The sequence below is a fragment of the Miniopterus schreibersii genome, assembly GCF_964146895.1.
Source record: "Miniopterus schreibersii genome assembly, chromosome: 12".
In the NCBI taxonomy this organism is placed as follows: domain Eukaryota; kingdom Metazoa; phylum Chordata; class Mammalia; order Chiroptera; family Miniopteridae; genus Miniopterus; species Miniopterus schreibersii.
Window position 1 is genome coordinate 49,595,583 of NC_138112.1, and position 19,248 is coordinate 49,614,830.

The window sequence follows — 19,248 nt, forward strand, 5'->3', positions numbered from 1 at the left end:
GAGAGCAGACGTCATGCTTTTCATAATCACCTGTTCAGTGCGATGACGCTTATCAGCTAGAAATAGTGACATGCTCTGCCGTCTCTCGTTACAGCCATTAGCCGGGGGAGAGCCATGCGCTCTCGGAGATGGGGAAACACGGCAATTTGTGGATAATTATCTGACACGCTTAAACACTTAGTGTGATCGTACTCGAATGCTGAATTTACAGAGAACAAGACCTCATTATTTTAGACCCAGATAATTTGGGATTTGTGATAATTTTGTTGAAATTGAAATAGCAGGAGGCGGCCTCAGACACTGTAAATCCAAGGGCCTTTGAATGTGACAGCCCTGAAATTGAATCTCATCTCTAACACGCACCACGTGGGCTAGAGCGGATTCTCTTAACCTCCCTGAGCTGACTTGCTCGCCTAAGGAACATGAGGCAGTGACGGGAGCCCCAGGGCAGGTATTGCCACCCGCCTTTTCCAGCTGGGCTGCTTTCCAGCCCAGTCAGCACACCCAGAGCGAGCGCTTCTCCGGGCCTCCCTGCGGGCGGGGTGGCGTCGCCGTGGGAGCTGGGCCGCTCGCTCGGAAGCCGGCTCTCCTCCTTAGCTAGCTGTGCCATCTCGGGCTAGTCGCTCAACCAGTCTGTGCTTCACTTTTACAAGTGGGAAAAATAACTGTATCTACCTCCGTGGGTTGCTTGGGGGGTTGAATGGGGTGTATGTGCTTAAGGCGCTCCCTGGCATGTAGAGGGCACTCTGCAGCATTTAGCTGTCTGCTCTGTGACTCTGTGCTGAAGACCCTCCCATGCATCCCCATGACTCTCAGGATGGAATTGGCACTTCTTGGCCTGGGACGCTGGCCTTTCTGGATCCAGTTCCCGCCTACCCCTCTAGCCTTATTTTTTGCTACTACTTCCCCAATAAAAACTTCAGTCTCACTACTTAGAGTGTGCCAAGTCTTCCTTGCTGTGAGGATAGCTCGGTGGTGACGTGCATGGATTTTTGGAGTCAGTCTGCTGGGCTCAAGACTGGTCTCTGGCACTTAGCAGTTTCATGACCTTGGGAGTTTCTTAAACTCTCTGACTTGAGGGTTAAATAATGCGGCTTATACCTATTATATTTTTAGTTGCTATGTTCTCCCTATGAATGAAATATATTCCCCCTCTTTTTTTTTTTTTTTTTGGCTTTCCCTCTTTCAAGGAATCCACCTTCACCCCTGCCCTGTGTTCCTGCGCATCAGTTTTTTCCTGGCATGCATCACACTGTGCTGTAATTGCGAGTTTGCTTATTAATCTATCTCCCTCACTGACCTGGGAAGGCAGGGAGCATGTCCTAGTTATCTTTGTGTCCTTAAAACTTAGCACAAGGGGTTATTTAATGAATGTTTGTTGAGGAAAATAAGTAATAAAATAGTCATGAGGGTTCAGTGAAATAACTTACGTCTACTATTTGGCACATAGTAGAAACCCAGAAAATACTAATTTCCCTTCCTTTAAAATTCACTTTTAGGCATATGTGTCATGTGGAAAAGGGTCTTACACTTTACTGAGAAGAGTAAGAAAGTCAGTAAATACAGATCCTGCTCAAAGCACAATGTTCTACACTTGGTCTCCATTTGGATGTGACTTTGGTCACCAGAGCAGTCACTGAAATGGCTGTGAACCAGGCAAATATACAACCATGCCGGAGCCTTGTTCTAGTACAGCCTCTAAGAAAGAAGTCTCTCTTGTTTATAAACCACCCAGTCTGTGGTATTTTGTTGTAGCAGCCCGAGTGGACTAAGACAGGAGGTTCCAGGCGATGGAATGGGTCACAAGGAGGACTTGGAAGTGAGAAATAGCGAAAAAGCAGATTTTTGGTGTTAAGATGATCTGACTGTGGGTAGCTGGGTTCCAGACATTAGGATGAAGTTCAGGAACATAGTCAAGGGTAAAGTTTCATTCCATCAGAGGAGCAAGGACAAAAATAGGATTTACGGATAGAGCTATATTTATTGAGTGCACACAGACACACACAAAAATTAATTGACTGTGCGTGGCCTATTTATGTGTAAGGCTCTGTGCCAGATGTTTACACCCACTGTTCCATTTAATATTTATCAAATTTCCCAAACACATGCATTATTCTTTGTTTACAAACGAGATCACAGAGGCTTAGGTAACCACCTGTAACCAGACTGTTAGCAAACAGCGGAACTAGGATTTGAACCCAGGTCTTTAACTTAAAAGTCCATTTTCTTTTCCCTGGTAGGGAAGAGAGGTTAGGTAACTAGAACCTTGGGGGCAGGTACCAAGGAAGAAACCCTGAAAAAGATTTGTGGAATCCAGTTAGTCTTACTAGCCTAGTACTAGCCTGTATGCTTTCTGCTCAGGTCAGCGTTGGCCCATGGAGTAAAAAAGTAGAGCTAGATTTGGGATCGAAGGCCCGGCTCAGAGACTTGCCGCTAAGTTGTCCCTGACACACCCTTTAACCATGCACCACATTTCTCTCAGATCTCATTCCACTGAAGGAAACTACTTCCACCTGAAAATTTTATGGAGTGTTATATTTTTAGGGCAGTAGATTGAAACTAAAAGGAGCCTGGGCATATGTTGATATCCCTTTAAAGATAGTCACAAGCAGTCAACTTCTTCTTCTGTAATAAGTGGATGGTTGAAAATTAGTCAGAAATGGAGCTGACACAGGAGCTTCTCGGGCCTTGAACCAACATGAACATGTTGAGGGGTTGCTTTCTTTTGTGTATGCAGCCTCCTAGTAGGGATATCCAAAGAAGGGAAACCTTCCAAGCCAGTCAGAGGGTAGGCAGAAAGATACAAAAGCCCGGACTATTAGATTTTAATCTCTCTGAAGGCACGCTATTGCTCACTTAAATGTGGTTCTGCATCCTGTGGCCTCTCAGCACCTGCCTCTTGATCAGTCATTTCACCAATGTCATTCCTGAGCTGGAGCTTACTCCTGATGACAGGTGAGGTATCACAGTCTGTTCTCAAACGCATTGACATTTGAGTCAGTTTACAAATATTATATCATTTTAAGTAAATCAAATGTCTGCAGATGAAGATTAATCTATAAATAGTATGAGACACCACGCTAATGGACAACCAAGGCGCTTTAGAGTTAGAAGCGCCCTTAGGGATCACGTCTCCTGTTTATAGGTCCGGGTGCCCTAGGAAAAGACATGCCTATATACAGCCTCTTAATGACAGGATGCGGCTGAGAACCCAAGTTTCTAACTCTTGGAAATCTTTTCATCCTCTATGGTATCTTCCTGGACTTGTTTGTTTCAAAGCTGTTTCTGTATACTACCATATACTGCAGCTACGGTGATAGAGTGGGAACTGATTTACGCAGCACTTTACCTGTTATCAAAGTAATTTTCACTCTGTTATTTCCCAGATAACCCGAGAGAGAGAGATTATCTTCATCCCTGTTCTATAGATGATGAAATTGAGTTTAAAGAGGGGAAGTAACTTGCTCAAGGCCATGCAACAAAGACATACAAGGGCTCAGAGTCAAATGCAGATCCTTCGAATACAAAATATAATCTTCCAAAGTACTGATCACATCCAACTGGTAACACCCTTGGGAGTGAAAGAGGGAGCTATTAATGATGTCATTGGTACAACTGGCATAAAACAGACAAACCAGGTAGAACATGTGGTCATCTTATAATTCACCCGATACTTCTGGGCCGACCAAGAATATATCAGATGTTTAAAGCCAGGGATGTGCTTGTCCAAGCAAAACCTCAGTCTCAGTTTGAGAGAGAGGTCTGGGGAGGTTTGAGCAGGTTAGTGTTAAGCTGACTAATGAGGGTGAGTAGACATTAGCGAGATTAACAAGACCAGAAGTTTGCATAGTGGGGTAGTATTGGTAAAAAAGAGAAATATATTTATTTCTCTGCGTAAAAGGAGCAGTGTGGACAGGTAGCAAGAAAGAGCGTAGCAAATGTATGGACCTGCTCCCTCTCTACCCAAATTGCCTAAGAATTGTAGGCCACTGATCTATGCCAAGAATTTCTTCTCATAGTATTGGGCATTGAAAATAATAAATGTGTCTCCGTGAAGTCAGCATATGTTAAATAGAAGACTAATTGCGAGACTAAATGAAACACTAATAATGTACCTGAAGAAAATGTAACGATGGAAGGAAAGCCATTTCCTTGCTACCTTAGAAACTGCATTATGGAAATTGCACCACCAGAATGAATTAATAGGTGGCTTAAAAAAAATCACTGCCCAGCAAACATGCATAAATTCCATATCTTGAGTAAGGTTAATATTAATATTCCACTTTCTCAGTTTAAAGAAAAAGGACTTGGCAGGAGGGAAGCGGGGGGATGAAAAGGGAGCTGTAAAATCAGACAGCAGGAGAGCATGCCCATGCCCAAGGGAGCTGAAGGCGGTTGAACTGCCTGGATGTTCCTCTTTGCCCACCAGCCATTTTCAGCAATCTCTGACCAGGCTTGTCTTTGTTGCTAACTCCATGGCTATTAAGGAGGCAGACACGCTGGTGATCATTGATGAAAAGACCAACAAACTGAACCGTGCTGGCTGGCTGTTGAGCTTTCTCTTTGCCATTAAGTGGTGTTTGACCATCTCTTCTTTTCACAGTACATTTCACAGCCATTTCTGAAAGATCCCAGCTGTGCTGAGACGGCCACTGGGGGGGATTCAGTGTGACTATTTGCAGCTCAGGGACATCTGAGAGCAGCTGAGCAAGCCCTGCAACCTTGAAACACTCACTGATTACTTTCCAGAAGCACATTTCTTCCCCTTTCTCTGACAGGGAAAGGAGCAGAGGGAATGGTAATGATCTGAAATGATAGGCAGGCTGGGCAGGGATGAACTAATTTGCAGAGGAAATGAAGAACCAGGAGACTAAGAGCCTGATGGACTGTCTTGAGGCCTCTGATAAAGCCTAGTGAGATGATCCTTAGCAATGGGTAGATGGTCTTGGAAGAGTGGCTTGGGGTGCCAGCATTTTCCCCCACCGTGGTTGGCAGGAGTTTACATTTATCTTGTGTGTCCACAGTCAGCGTTCTTAAGTTTATTGATCATCTATGCTGTTCAGACTTTCTGTTTCCCAGGAAAGTAATTGCCATGTTCTTTTAGTAGTTGAAAAACAGAGGAGCTCTCTTTCCGAAACCCTCAGGATATATTGTGAGGCAAATAGGCTTTTCTGCTTGGATCATCTACTACAGAGCTAACGACTACACTCAAAGTTTGGTAGCAAAATCGCTTTTATGAACTAGATTTGGAGGGGGAATTGAAATACAGTTGACGAGATTACATCCGGGCAAACATCTGGGGCAGGGCGTGGGGGGAGGAAAGGACTTCAGTGTAGCTGGGAAACTGGAAATGAAGATGTGTTGTTCAAGAAAGTGGCTTCTCATGCGGTTGCATAGTAATCAGTCTGTGTCTCCTCTCCCTTCCTTTTTCCTGAAACAATCTCATTGTTGTGTCTCCTGATTGCATATTATTGTCTCTCTATTTTTATATTTATTCACACAAAAAAATGCTAGTAAAATAAAATTTAAAATATACCCAGTTCCTTTTAAAAAGAATCTGTGCCTATCTGCCCAGATTCATTATTGACCCCTCTCACCTCCACTTCTAAGGGCCACCAGCCAGTGCTCTCTTTACTTTCATGCTTTTGTACTTGCTGGTATTTCTGTTAGGAATTTTCTTTAGGTTTTAGCTGTTGAGGAAAATTTTCCTTCCTCTTTAAAGAATCAAGTCAAGCTTTACCTTCTCACTGAGGAGTCTCCCAATTCTCTTAGCATTCAAACATGCTCCCTCTCTGCTCCCATTGCGAGTAATTCTTACCTCCTTGTCAACGCTTGGCATATGTATTACATCCTCTCTTTATGTAGCTGTCTCCTCTATCAGGCTGTGGTTCCCTTAAAGGTAGAATTAATATTTTTCTTATCTTCATAACCTAGCACAGTGCCTAGTTACATAAAGAACATGCAATGAATGGACATTCACTACAACCCATTTATGTTTATGGAATTTATTTTTCCAAGGACCCTTCCCTTCATATCCATATGATATATAATTTTTACCTCTATTGAACAATCTCTGTATAATTATATGTTAGCTCTTGCTGAACACCAAAGATAGACCCACAGATTGATGGGTCTTGACTTGAACACATGAGTGCTTCGAGGAATGGATTTACTTCTGCATTATGCAGTTAACCAGCAGTCAGAAGCGAAGAACTGCTGATCTGAGTCTGAAGCTACAGAGAAAGCAAACCCCACTGGGTCGCCCTTACTGCTGACAATTAAGATCTAGAAGGCAGATCTGCTTTTGGATCTACTAACATTGGCATTTTTTCTTTCAAAGGCGATGCAATGCTTCACTTTGGCCTCAGAAAGTCACGAGCACCTTAAAGCCATCCTTACACCTTGACTGCTTGGTCAGCCTGAAATAGGTGGCAGGTCTCAGCCTGACTTCCTGGAGTCTAGTGTATTCATGCTATCAAACTGCAGTGACCTAAAAGTGGCCCCTTTGCTAGACTGTGGAGCCTGGAGCCATCACAGCGGGCATGTGACTGCTCTCATCAGTGGCTCCCTCTCCTAAGGCTCTTGCTCTAGGCTGTGGGTACAAACCGGGAGGGAAGAACCTGGGCTCTCCATGGTCCAGCCACGTTGACTATCAGATTAACCAGCACACTCCCACTCTGTGAACCCATTTGTCACCGCATGGGCTGTGCAGGGATGAAATGAGAAGTTTGTGAAGCATGGGCAGAGTTAGAGGCTCAGGAAATGGGGGCCATAACTATTAATAGTGGGAGCACTGAGAGAAGCATGAGTTTGATCCAAGCTCAGGGAACAGAGACCTCAGAGCAGTGTAGGCCCAGGATCAAATGTGAGCCAGCAGTCAGGGGAGTAGTGAGAGAATATCCCTGAGATCAGAGAAATTGAAACCTAAAGTAAATCTGGTCATGGACAGAGAACCTCTGCTATTGTGTCTGTTGAAAGAGGGAAAAATGATTGATTAACACTCTTAAACATTTATTATATACCAAATACTGCACTAGTATTTGGAGATTCTAGATGGGTAAAATGTCATCCTTGCCCTTGAGGATGTTTTAATGTGTGATGGGTAAACTTTTGATAACTTTACGATTCTATTATACTTCAAAGGAGGCATCGCTATAAAGCATAGTGGGAGTGACTTGCTGTAATTAAGGGGTCAGGGAAGGATCTGCAGGAGCGGTCACATTTTATGTGAATTTTAAGGGGCACGTAGGAGTTTGCCAAGTGGATATGGTGGGCAGAGGCCTAGCGTGAGCCTAGTTATGGAGGTATAATTGCTCATGGTGCTTTTGGGGAACAGAGCATAATGTGATGATACTGGGTCACTAGGTTAGTGAAAAAGAGATGAAAAGAGTTTCAGGAAGGGCCCAAAGGGTAGGCTGGGGCGGTGTCCAGGAAGCCTGGAGTGCTCTACTAAGGAGTTTGGACTTCAATCTCTATGGAGCCAAAGTGTGGGATGGTCGCACTGGTGTTTTGCAGAGAAAAGAAGATAGAAAATGCCAGGGATGAGTTTCTCTAGAACACTGCAGTTAAAGACCATTGTTCTTCTGTTGTCTCAGAAATGATTTCCCAGATTCCGCCTGCCCAGCTCTTGGGAACCCAGCTTCTGTCAGTGAAGCAATTCTCCCTGCATAGCAGATTTGTGTTTGAGTTGAATTTAAATAGAGTTGTCCTTATCATATGCTTGGAGTGGAATCATATGTGGGCAGTAAATTCTGAGATGCAGTTTATATACAATTAAAATTTGCCGTTGAATCCTTTAATTCTCTTATAAAGTAGAGCTCAGCATAGTTTCTCAGTTCATTTAGTCAACAGATATTTACTGAGTGCCAAGGTTTGTTCTAGATACAGTGAGGATAGCAGGAAACCAAACAGATTAAGTCCTTGCAGCTGGGTAATTAGATAATACAAATAAACAAGTATGTAAATATGTTTTCAATTAGTGATCTGTACCAAGGAGAAAAATGAAGGAGGGTAAGAAACGACGGAGCAAATGGAGGGGGGCTGTTTTCTGAGATAAGCAGCCTTTCTGATAGGGCGATACCTGGGAGAGACTTGAACCAGTGAGGAAGGAAGCTCATGGGCACCTGCTAGTGTGAAAGCCCCGAGGCTGGCGATGCTGGAGGGGCTGCCAGCAGGCCTGGGTGCCCGGAGCAAGGGGTCAGGAATGGGAGCAGCTACCCTCAGAGGGTCTGGGGCCACATCTCCAGGGATTCACAAGTCTCGGTCAGGTACATGCTTCAGATTTTATTCCGTGTCTCGAGGGAAGTCAGAGGTTTTCTGAGAAGGGTAGTAACATGGTTCGATTTGTCTTTTTAAAAGGATTACTCTGGCTGCTGTGAGTATTTTAGACCAAAAGTAGGCAAAAATGGAAGCAGTCATTCACGCGAGAGATGAAGATGATAGACGACAGCTGCCGCACTGGAGGACTTGAAAGGGGTTGGATTTGGGTAAAAGTCTGAATTTAGAACCAGAGGACTTGTTGATGGATTGGGTGTGAGTGTAAGAGACAATAGGTGTCAAGGGTGATGATTCCAAGACTTTTAGTGTGAGCCCCCTCTTCCCCACCCCCCCACCCCTGCCAAAAAAAAAAAAAAAAAAAGCTATTTCTTGAGATGGACATGATGGCAGGACAAGCAGCTGTTGATCTCAGTGAATCCAACACAACCATTTTTTTTCCTGCAGAGTTAGAAAAGATGCAGCTTTCTTTAGTCAAGCACCGTATGAACGTATTGCTGTGTTTTGGAGCCACATGGAAGACAACCCAAAATAAATACTGTGTCTCTAAACATTAAAACCACATTCAGCAAAATACCAATGCAATTAGGGGCATGAAGAATAACGGAGGCTGATTTAGACAACAGCAGATTCCCGTCGTCCACGTCATCCTTTCTCATTTTATAGCAAACACTTACTGAAGAAGTGGACTGGCAGGAGGCGTCACCTCCAGGCTACAAGGTTTCTCCCATTGTTTCCCTCCCTCCCTTCCTCTGCCCTTCTCTCCCCCTCTCCCCCTCCCTCCCTCCTTCCTCCCCCCTTCTCTCCCCCTTCTCTCCCCCTTCTCTCCCTCCTCCCCTCTCCCCCTCCCTCCCTCCCTCCCCCCCAGCTCCTTACCCGCTCCCCTTGCTTCTCACAGAACCCCAGCGCACAGATGTTCCTCTGCCCTGAGCTGAACGTCCCCCCGATCCCCCGCATCACTGCCACGGTGGAGTCAGAGGCTACGGAGGAGGAACTAGCGTTTCTTCAGAAGAGATGAAGGAAAGTAAAACACTTTTACATTTTCAGATGCACAAACAGATACTTCCCTTACATCCACTGACTTTATATGTAGATTTCCAGCGGACATACAGCCATCCAAACTAATGTTAGCAAGCAGGACCCGAGTAAAGCAGACCACAGGCACACGGAGAACACTAGCTCTCTCAGCAGGCCTAGCGCATGACCTGCTTCTCTGAGAGCAGTCACTCGGTCTCATCTCATAATGTCCCTCCGACCCGGACCTTGAGGAGCCCCGTAGACCGTGAGGTCCGCCGGGTGTTTTCGGGTGGCCTGCACCCCGATTGCCTTCATTTCGTATTGGCTCGCTGGGGACATGTGAGCAAGTGCTGGACAAGCGACGGGCTTCTGTTCTGTTGGTGACTGGATTTGACTGGAGCACTGCAGGCTGCGCAGGACAGAGATGACTGTCCGCAAGGCTGGGTCAGCACCGTGAGAATGTCTTCATTAGCAGGCCCTTTGTCAGCCCCCAGGACCGTGTGGCCACCACGGTGGACATTCAGACATGGGCCCTTTGTCAGCCACCAGGACCGTGTGGCCGCCACGGTGGACATTCAGACGTGGGCCCTTCGTCAGCCCCCAGGACCGTGTGGCCGCCACGGTGGACATTCAGACGTGGGCCCTTCGTCAGCCCCCAGGACCGTGTGGCCGCCACGGTGGACATTCAGACGTGGCTTATTAGCGGCTTCGTGCATCCTGATGTGTTTCCTTTTTAACACAGTCGCTGGCAGGTTGGGGTAAAAACCATATAGAACATTCATTTTCAGTTGACCACTTCGAAAGGCCCACTCTCAGGCCTTGGCATTCCATACGGAGCTGTGGCTCAGTAAAGAGAAGCGTTTTAAGTTGCAGGGAAATTGTCTGACTTCTGGCTGGTAACTGAGCAGGCTCATGAATATGCATCAGACGGAGTCCTCAGCTACGGGAGGGAAAACTATCTTCCTTCTTGAGGGTTATCAAGGAGCCTCTCTCTTTTCTCGTCATATTCTAGGTGGATGAATTTTAACTCATACTCATATTTTCCCTAAAATATTAAAAATTAGAGAGTGCTTATGAAATATGAAGATAGATTTAGAAATATTTCCTTTGGGTAAGGGAATAATTATGAATGAAAGCTAATTCAGTTTTCCCTAGAAGATGTATTAATACTTTACGTCAATTTCTCAAATGGTTAAGTGGAGGTACATTAAAATATTAAGGGCTATAGATATTCTTTAAGTGGATATGATATTAAAGAACCTTCTACACCTTACTGAATAGACTTTCAAGTGATCAGAGTAAGCAGCTGTATGCAGTTGTCAAATGTTTGCCTAATACATTGTTACTCTTTAAAATGTTAGTTGGTTGGTTCTTACAATTTTAAATTATAATTTTAGGCCAATATATCTAATTTGGAGTGGAAATAAAGTGAAATAACATACCGTTACAGTTTTATTTCTTTTATTACTCGTAGGCTGATACAAAATACCCTCAAATATTGCATTTGCACCAATAACAATGATCATAAATGTGCATTGATCTAGGCACTGTTCAAATTGCATGTATTTAATTCTCACAACATTCTGTGAGGAGATACTGTTACCCTCATATTATTACATAGAGGAAACTGAGGCGGAGAGAGATTTAAGATTTTCCCAAGGTCAGATAGTTATAAGCGAAAGAGCCAGAATCAGAACAGTCTGCTGACTTTTAACCCTTTGCTGCTCAAAGAAAAAGTCAAGTTTGAACATTAAAAAATTAATTTGTATTTCTTTAAAACTTATACGTGCATGTGGTTTAAAGAGGTGAATAAGAAGACTTTATTAAGGTTATTCCCCTGGAAACTTTCCCCGTCTCCTGTCCCTAGAGGCAACCACTCTCATTCTTTAACAGATGCATCTGGTGTTTTTCTCCGCGTCTCTGAATAGCGTGTTTCTTTGCTGTTTCTCTGTTTTCCCAAACTCGGCATATCTTATTGACTTACCACCACGAAAGACGGGGAGTTGGCCGTCTTTCACACACCTCTCCACACATCTTTTAGTTAGATCAATATTCCGTATTTATGTTATGACTATGTGTATGCTTGATAAATGCGTTATCGAGCATATTTGATTTCCTTTCTTGCACAACTCTTTGTTCCCTGTCATTAATAATCATCTAGTTTATCATATTGCTTACTATGGATTTACTATAATTTATCCCTAAACTTTTGCCAGTTGTATAAATGCCCTCAAAGACATTAACCCTTTCACGGTTTGAATAAATCTCCCACAAAGGTTGGTTGATTTTTAGGCTCCCTATCGCCCATGTCCTGCGAATCTCTCTTCAGCACAATTCTGGGGATCCCCTTCCCCTCTCCCTGGGGTGTAGGCCCTGTGCCTGTACATCATGCCTACGCTTTCCTGGTTTACTGCTCCGGCCGGATGGAGCATGTTCTTCATTCATTACATGTCAAAGTGTACATGGAAGAAAACATTTTGGAAACTTGCTTCTTTGAAATCTATCTTACTTTTATGTTTGTTTCATGAAATTTCTTCTTTATGATAGTAAGAGATTCATTTATGTGTTGCTTGTCTGTCTATGTATATATCTATGTATCTATGTACCTATGTATCTATGTATCTATCTATGTATCCATCCATCCATCCATCCATCCATCCATCCATCCATCCATCCATGCTTTCACTGGAATATAACTTCCAAAAGATGTCATGATACCTGCCAAGGTTGTAGACATCCTACGTGGCGACAATTGGCTCTGGAGCCCATGCTGTCACTCACTAACCCACGCAGGCTCACGGAGACTGTCAGTGACCCCATCTTGGCCACCTCGTTTTATTTAACCTTTCAACAGGAAAGCCAACCACTCATTGCTGGGTTGTTTCACTTCTCTTGGCTTCTATGACGTTTTCTCTCCATTCCCCTCCTACTATCCAGATCACTTCTTTCCTAGTCACCCTCCTTTAATTAGTCAAATATTGATGATCCCCAGTTTTGTCATCATTGTTCTGTGCTTTCTCTACAATCGTCTCCCCAGCCTAGTACTTCTTGACCTCAGAGGCGTGACACATGGCATAGTTACAGTCAGCCCTGACATATGTCAAAACCACTCACTTACTCATAAACATTAAGCTACAAGCACTTGTGAATGATTTAAATTTTAAAATAATTAGGCTCATCTCAAAGTTATCATTATAAGGATGTCACAGTCACTCATTTGCATTTTAATAGTGTGTTCTTGCTTGTGTGAAGAAAGGTGGAATTAGAGTGAGCTGGAAGGGAATTGCTCCTAATTCATAGCCTATTTTATATTGGCTGAAAATATCCATGAATTATGGTTATTGATGTATTATTGATAGTTACAGCAATTTTGAAATATTATAGTTTGTAAACTGTGAATTTAAGTGTGTCTGTTTCTTTGATTTACCTATGGGTGCATTTTTACTGAGGAGAGAGATGGAGAAAGCATGTGTATGTATCTACCTCGGCAGAGCCTAAAAGTGAGAGTAGGCTGTAGATACAGTTTCTAAGTCAAAGGCAATGTGATCATACAAATGATGTGTGCAAAAAAATGATTATATTAACATCATCACTAAATCTAACTATGAAATGCTATACTTTTTAACCATAAAATATGTTATTTTTCTTTATCTTTGTTAGTACATGCTTACTTTGTTTTTATTACCTATAGAGGTCTGAATTTGATCTTTAAAATATAGTTTTACATCATTTTTATATTAGCCATATATATTTTTTACCAAAAAATGACATTTTGTGATCATTAAATAGATGATTTTACTCTTCATTTGCTAGTGGAATGCTTTTGAAAATATGACCTATAAAAAAGCTTGGGAGCTCTTTGCTTTATTTGACCAACTACTTTTGTTCCTGTGTGTGCGTGTTTGGTTTTCATTACCATCTGAGTATACTCCTGGGAGTGTGTCTCATATGAATGCCATTCATCATCTGTCACAGCAGAAGAAAAGTGGAAAAGCTCTGCCCGAGGCTATTTGATATACTCCTCTGTGGTTAACTCTCCCATACGTGGATGGCTTCTGAGCCCGTATCATCCCCGCAGTTCTTTCTCCGGAGCTGCAGGCCCGTGCATTAGCTCAGCCACTGGACATCTTTATGTGGCTGCTCTCACAGGCTCCCCAACACATCGTATTTGAAACTGCACTCATTTCTAACCTGTCCCCCACCCAAACTGTTCTTTCAGTGTTGGACATTTTCATGGATCGCATCATCATTCACCTGGCCCGTTAAAAAAAATAAGAAGAATATTCAATGTCTCCCAGGGGAACAGCCTAGTCTTATTTATCTCTTAAATGTCTCTCGACGTATTTCTTTTCCTTCTCACTGCCGGCACCTTAGCACCACCGCTCACCCTTCTCTGTGGGGACGATTTCCCAGCCCGTGGCTCCCCAGTTTCAGCACTGGGAGGATCTTTAAGACACAGGCTGTTAGACCCCAGCCGCACACCGGCGCCCGACTTTCCGATCCGTCGGTCTAGGGAGAGTCCCCAGTGATCTCGCTGCTGCTGCGGGGATCCCTTGCAGGGAACCACAGGGGGAGCCTGACAGCGGCCTTCACGCCGCCTGGGTGGCCCCCTTACTGTTCACCCTCCTGGCTGTCCTCCCGGAGGATCGTTTTTGAAATGATCCTGGAATTTTTGAAATAAGCCGGATTACGTTTCTCTCTTACATAAACCTTTTTACTGTCTCAGTATCACACTTGTAATAGACTTGGGATGTTTGTAGGCCAGACTGGCTGTGAAAATCTCAACCATCACCCAGAAAGAAGGGGCTTTCTTGCTTCTTTCTTCGTACCTTTAAAAGATTTCTCCCTGTTCCAGAGTAAAGAAGAGAACTGGAGCGTGTGCCTATGTGAGGGTGACCCGCTGGTGCAAACGGAATGGAGCGGCTGGGTCCGGGTCATTTTTCTGCCAGCTTTCTCTCCCGCTATTATCATTTGCTCTAGCCCCTGGCACTGGTGGTGGGCAGCTGTTATCTATCTTATTTGACATATTAAGTGACAAACAGGTACCTAGCTGGCTCCTATTCTATAGCCACTTTATGTCAGTTTTTAGGAAGAGAAAGCAGGACTGTTTCCTTTTTGGACTCCCAGCAGTTCTCTTTAAGCACATCAAATGCTGGCCCCGACCTGACTGGACCTTGTGAGAAGGTAAAGACAGCCCCTTGACCTTCAAAGTGTGGTAAGGGGACCAGTGGAATCTGTATCAGTGGGGAGCCCCTCCTCTGCACCCCTCCCTCAGCAGAACTGCTGAATCCGAGTCTGCATTTCAGTGAGTGCCTAGGTTGATCAGGTTTGGGAAGCACTGGCCTAGGCCTCTAGCGACCCTTAGAAACACTCACCTCAGCTATTGCCACTCTCTGTCCACTCACAATAGTATGAATTTGTGGGATCTGTGACTGTGATGCCGCCTTGGTGGATTATGATGGCGTGTGTAAATATCCAGCACAGCATCCCAGATGGGACGAGTCTTCCATAATGGTAGAACTTATTAAGTCTGTATCTTCATCTTTTTGTATTTATCAGCCCTTTGGGCGTTTTCATAAATAAGTCACCTACCTCCCCCAACAACCACTAATCTACATCAGGGACATTGATGCCTGAAAATTAAATAAGAATGGGATTGTGGCTGGTTTATAGTTAAAGATATGCTTAATTTTCAGTAAAATGGCATAGCTGGGATGGCTATTGGAAGCAGAAGTTGCCTAATTTCCAGAGTTGATTGGTTGATTTCTAGAAATATCAGGTATTTATGCTTGTAGCTCTGAGCTGGAAGAATATACTAAAAGATACTCCACATCATAGTGAAAAGGGAAATGCAAGTAAAAAACACAGTGAAATATGACCACAATCCTTTGAATGGCTAAAAATACAAATACAACAATATCAAGTGTTGGTGAGGATATGAAAAGCTGTAATTCTCTTACATTGCTGTTGGGGATATACTGTGGTACAAGTATTTTGGAAAAGTGTCTGTCAATTTAAAAAAAAAGTAACAACAATAAAAAGGAACAAACTCCAGCAGGCAGAAACCCAGTAAGGACATAGTTAAACTCAACACCACCATCAGACTACTGAATATGTTTGACATCTATGGGTTATTTCACCCAACAACAGCAGAATACACGTTTTTCCCAAGCTCACATGGAAATTCACTAACACAGACCACGTTCTGGGCCATGAACCACACCTTACCATATTCAAAATAGTTGTAATCATACAACGTCTGCTTTCAGACCACAGGAGAATTAAACCTGAAATCAATAATAGAGAGAGAGCTGGAAAATCACAAAATAAATGGGGAGATTAAACAACACACTTCTAAATAACACATGAATCAAAGAAGAAATCTCAAGAGAAATTTTAAAATGTTTTGAACAAAAGGAGAATGAAAATACAACTTACCATAGTGTGTGGGAAGCAGTGAAAGCCGTGTTCAGAGGGAAATGTATAGTAATCAATGAACAGCATGGAAGGAAGGAAGATCTAAAATCTCCTACCTTGGGAAACTAGTAAAAGGAGAGCAAAGTAAATCCAAAGTTAGCAGAAGAAAATAAATATTGAGAATTCAAGAAGAAATTAGTGAAATTGAAGAGAAAATCAGCAAAACCAAACACAGGTCTTTGATAAGACTCTAAGGGAAAAAAAAAAGAAAGAAAGAAAGAAAAAGAACACAAATTAACCATATTGGAAATGAAAAAAGGGGCATCACTATCGATCCTGCCGACTTTAAAATGATAGTAAAGGAGAACCGTGAACAGTTTTATGCACCCAGATTTAATAACCTAGATGAAATGGACCAATTCCTTGAAAGACACAATAAGAAACAGACAATGTGAATAGGCCTGTACAATAATACCTTGTTTTCTTGTGCTTTGCTTTATTGTGTATCACAGACTTTGTGATTTATACAAATTGAAGGTAGGACCCTCCCCCTGGGGGTCCTGGTTGCAATTCACTTTATTGCGACACTCACCTTATTCTGGTGGTCTGGAACCAAACCCACAATGTCTCTGAGGTACACCTGTATATATTTTTAAAATTGAATCAGCCCGGCTGGTGTGGCTCAGCAGTTTAGTATCAACCTAGGATCCAGGAGACTGAGGTTTGATTCCCAGCTGGGGGTGTGCAGGAGGCAGCCGTTCAGTGACTCTCTCTCATCATTGATGTTTCTGTCTCTCTCCCTCTCCCTTCCTCTCTCTGAAATCAATAAAATAAAATAAATTGAATCAATATTTAATAGCCTTTCAAAACAGAAATGACCAGGCCTAGGTGGGTTCATTGGTGAATTCTACCAGACATCTAAAGAAAAAATTATACCAGTGCTCTACAACATATTTCAGAGGGTAAAAGCAGAGGGAATACTTTGTAACTCATACTAGGATACCAGCATTACCGTAGTGACAAAACCAGATGAAGATATTATAAGAAAAGAAAACTACAAGCCAATATTTCTCATGAGCACAGATGCGAAAATCCTTAACAAAACATTGGCAAGTTGAATTCAACAATGTATAAAATTAATTACACATCACAGCCAAGTGAGATTTATTCCAGATATGCATGGCTGGTTCAACATTTGAAAATAAATTTATACAAAATAATATTGAGCGTAAACAGTAAATGAAAAATAAAAAAAAAATCAATTCACATAATCCATCATTTCAATAGGCTAAAAAAGAAAAATTGCATGATTATATCAATAAATGCAGAAAAGCATTTGGTAGAACCCAACACTGATTCATGATAAAAGCTCTCAAAAATAGATGGTAACTTCAGCTATCTCCTACTCGGCATCACGGCTGCCCTCAGACCCCTCGTGAAACCCAAGGTCGTCAAAAAGGACCAAGAAGTTCACCCAGCACCAGGCAGACCGATATGTCAAAATCCAGTGAAACGGGCAGAAACCCAGGGTCCTTCACAAGAGGGTGAGCGGAAGGCTCAAGGGCCAGGTCTTGATGCCCAGCATTGGTTAGGGAGCAACAAGAAAACCAAGCACGTGCTGCCCAGTGGCTTTCGGAAGTTCCCGGGCCACAGTGTCAGGGAGCTTGAAGTGCTGCTGGTGTGCAACAGATCTCACTGTGCTGAGATTGCTCACAGCATCTCCCCAAGCAACCGCAAAGCCGCTGTGGAAAGAGCAGCCCAGGCGCCCCTCGGAGCCACCAATCCCAACGCCAGGCTGCGCAGCGAAGAAGATGAACAGACGGCTTGTGTGCACATTGTATTTGGGTCAGTAAAACCATAAAATTCTGCAAAAAAAAAAAAAAAAAAGATGATAACTTCATCAACTTGATAAAAAGATACCTACAAATAACCTCTGGCTAACATCATACAACATCATAGTTCATGATGAGAAACACAAAGCTTTCCCACTAAGATCAGGTAGGAGTCAAGGATGTCCCCCCGTTACCACTTTCTTTCAGTATTATACTGGAATTTCAAACTAATGCAATAAGACAAGAGAAGAAAATAAAAGGGATACAGATTGAGAAGGAATACAAAAAATGTCTTTGCAGGTGACAACATAGTCTATGTAGAAAATCTGAAAGAATCCATTAAAAATCTCCTGGAACTAATAAGTGATTATAGTAAGACTTCAGGATGCAAGGTTAATATACAGAAGTCAGTTGCTTTCCTGTACACCAGCCAGGAATAAGTGGAATTTGAAATTAAAGACACAACATCATTTACATTAACATCCCCCAAAATGAAATACTTGGGTATGAATCTAACAATACGTATAAGATCTATATAAGGAAAACCACAAAACTCCAATGAACTAAATCAAGGAAGAACTGAATAAATTGAGAGATTTTCAGTCTTTTTGGATAGGACGTCTTACTATTATTAAGATAACAAGTTCTTCCCAGTTTGATTTATAGGTTCAATGTAAACTTAATCAAAACCCCAGCAAGTTATTTTGTGGATATTGACAAACTTATTCCAGAATTTATACAGAGAGACAAAAGACCTAGAATAGACAGCACGATATTGACGAAGAACAAAGCGGGAAGACTGGTAGTGCTTGACGTCAAGACTTACTGCAGTGCTCTGCTCATCAAACAGTGTGGCACTGGCAAAGGAACAGATGCCTAAATCAACGGAAGAAAAGAGCCCCAAAATAAACCCACATACATAGTCACCTGATCCTTAGCAAAGGTAGCACAATGGGGCAAAGGTAGACTTTTCAACAAATGGTGCTGGAACAAGTGGACACCCACGTGCAAAAAAAAATCAGTCTAGACACGGACCTTAAACTATCTACCAAAATCAGCTCAAAATGAATCCTAGACTTACGTAAGATGCAAACCAATAATACTCTAGAAGAAAACATAGGGGGGAATCTTAATATTTGGGAGTGGCAATGACTTTTTAGATACAACACTAAAGGCAGGGCCTGTGAAAGAAATAATAAGCCAGACTTCATAAAAATGGAAAAGTTATCTACAAGAAGACAATGCCAAGAGGATAAGAAGACAAGCAACAGATTTGGAGAAGTTATTTGTAAAAGGCGCATCTGACAAAGGACTGTTTTCCAAAATATACAGAGAACTCTTAAAACTCAACAATAAGAAAACAAACAAATGGATTAAAAAATGGTCCAAAAAAACCTTAACACATATCTCATCAAAGAATATACAGATGGCAAGTAAGCATATGAAAAGATGCTCCACATCATGTGTCATCAGGAAAATGCAAATTGAAACAACATTGAGATACTACTACATGCCTGTTAGAATGACCAAAATTCAGAACACTGACAACGCCAAATACTGGCAAAGATGCGGACAGCAGGAACTCTCATTCATTGCCGGTGGGAATGCAAAACGGCACAGCCACTTCGGAAGATAGTTTAGCACTTTCTGGTCAAACTAACCATACTTTACCATAGGACCCAGCAGCCGTGCTCCCTATTATTTACGC

At 42.7% G+C, this 19,248-nt stretch overlaps 1 protein-coding gene and 1 pseudogene across 7 annotated transcripts in view; both read left to right on the forward strand.

Annotated features, from left to right (window-relative positions):
- NELL1 (neural EGFL like 1) overlaps positions 1–19,248 on the forward strand; it is a 618,076-nt gene that overhangs the window by 393,029 nt on the left and 205,799 nt on the right. The gene's annotated exons all lie outside the window — the stretch shown is intronic.
- LOC308564910 (large ribosomal subunit protein eL32 pseudogene) lies at positions 9,818–17,569 on the forward strand (annotated as a pseudogene). Its single transcript has 2 exons — positions 9,818–9,968; positions 17,091–17,569. The product of its transcript is annotated as a large ribosomal subunit protein eL32 pseudogene (transcript).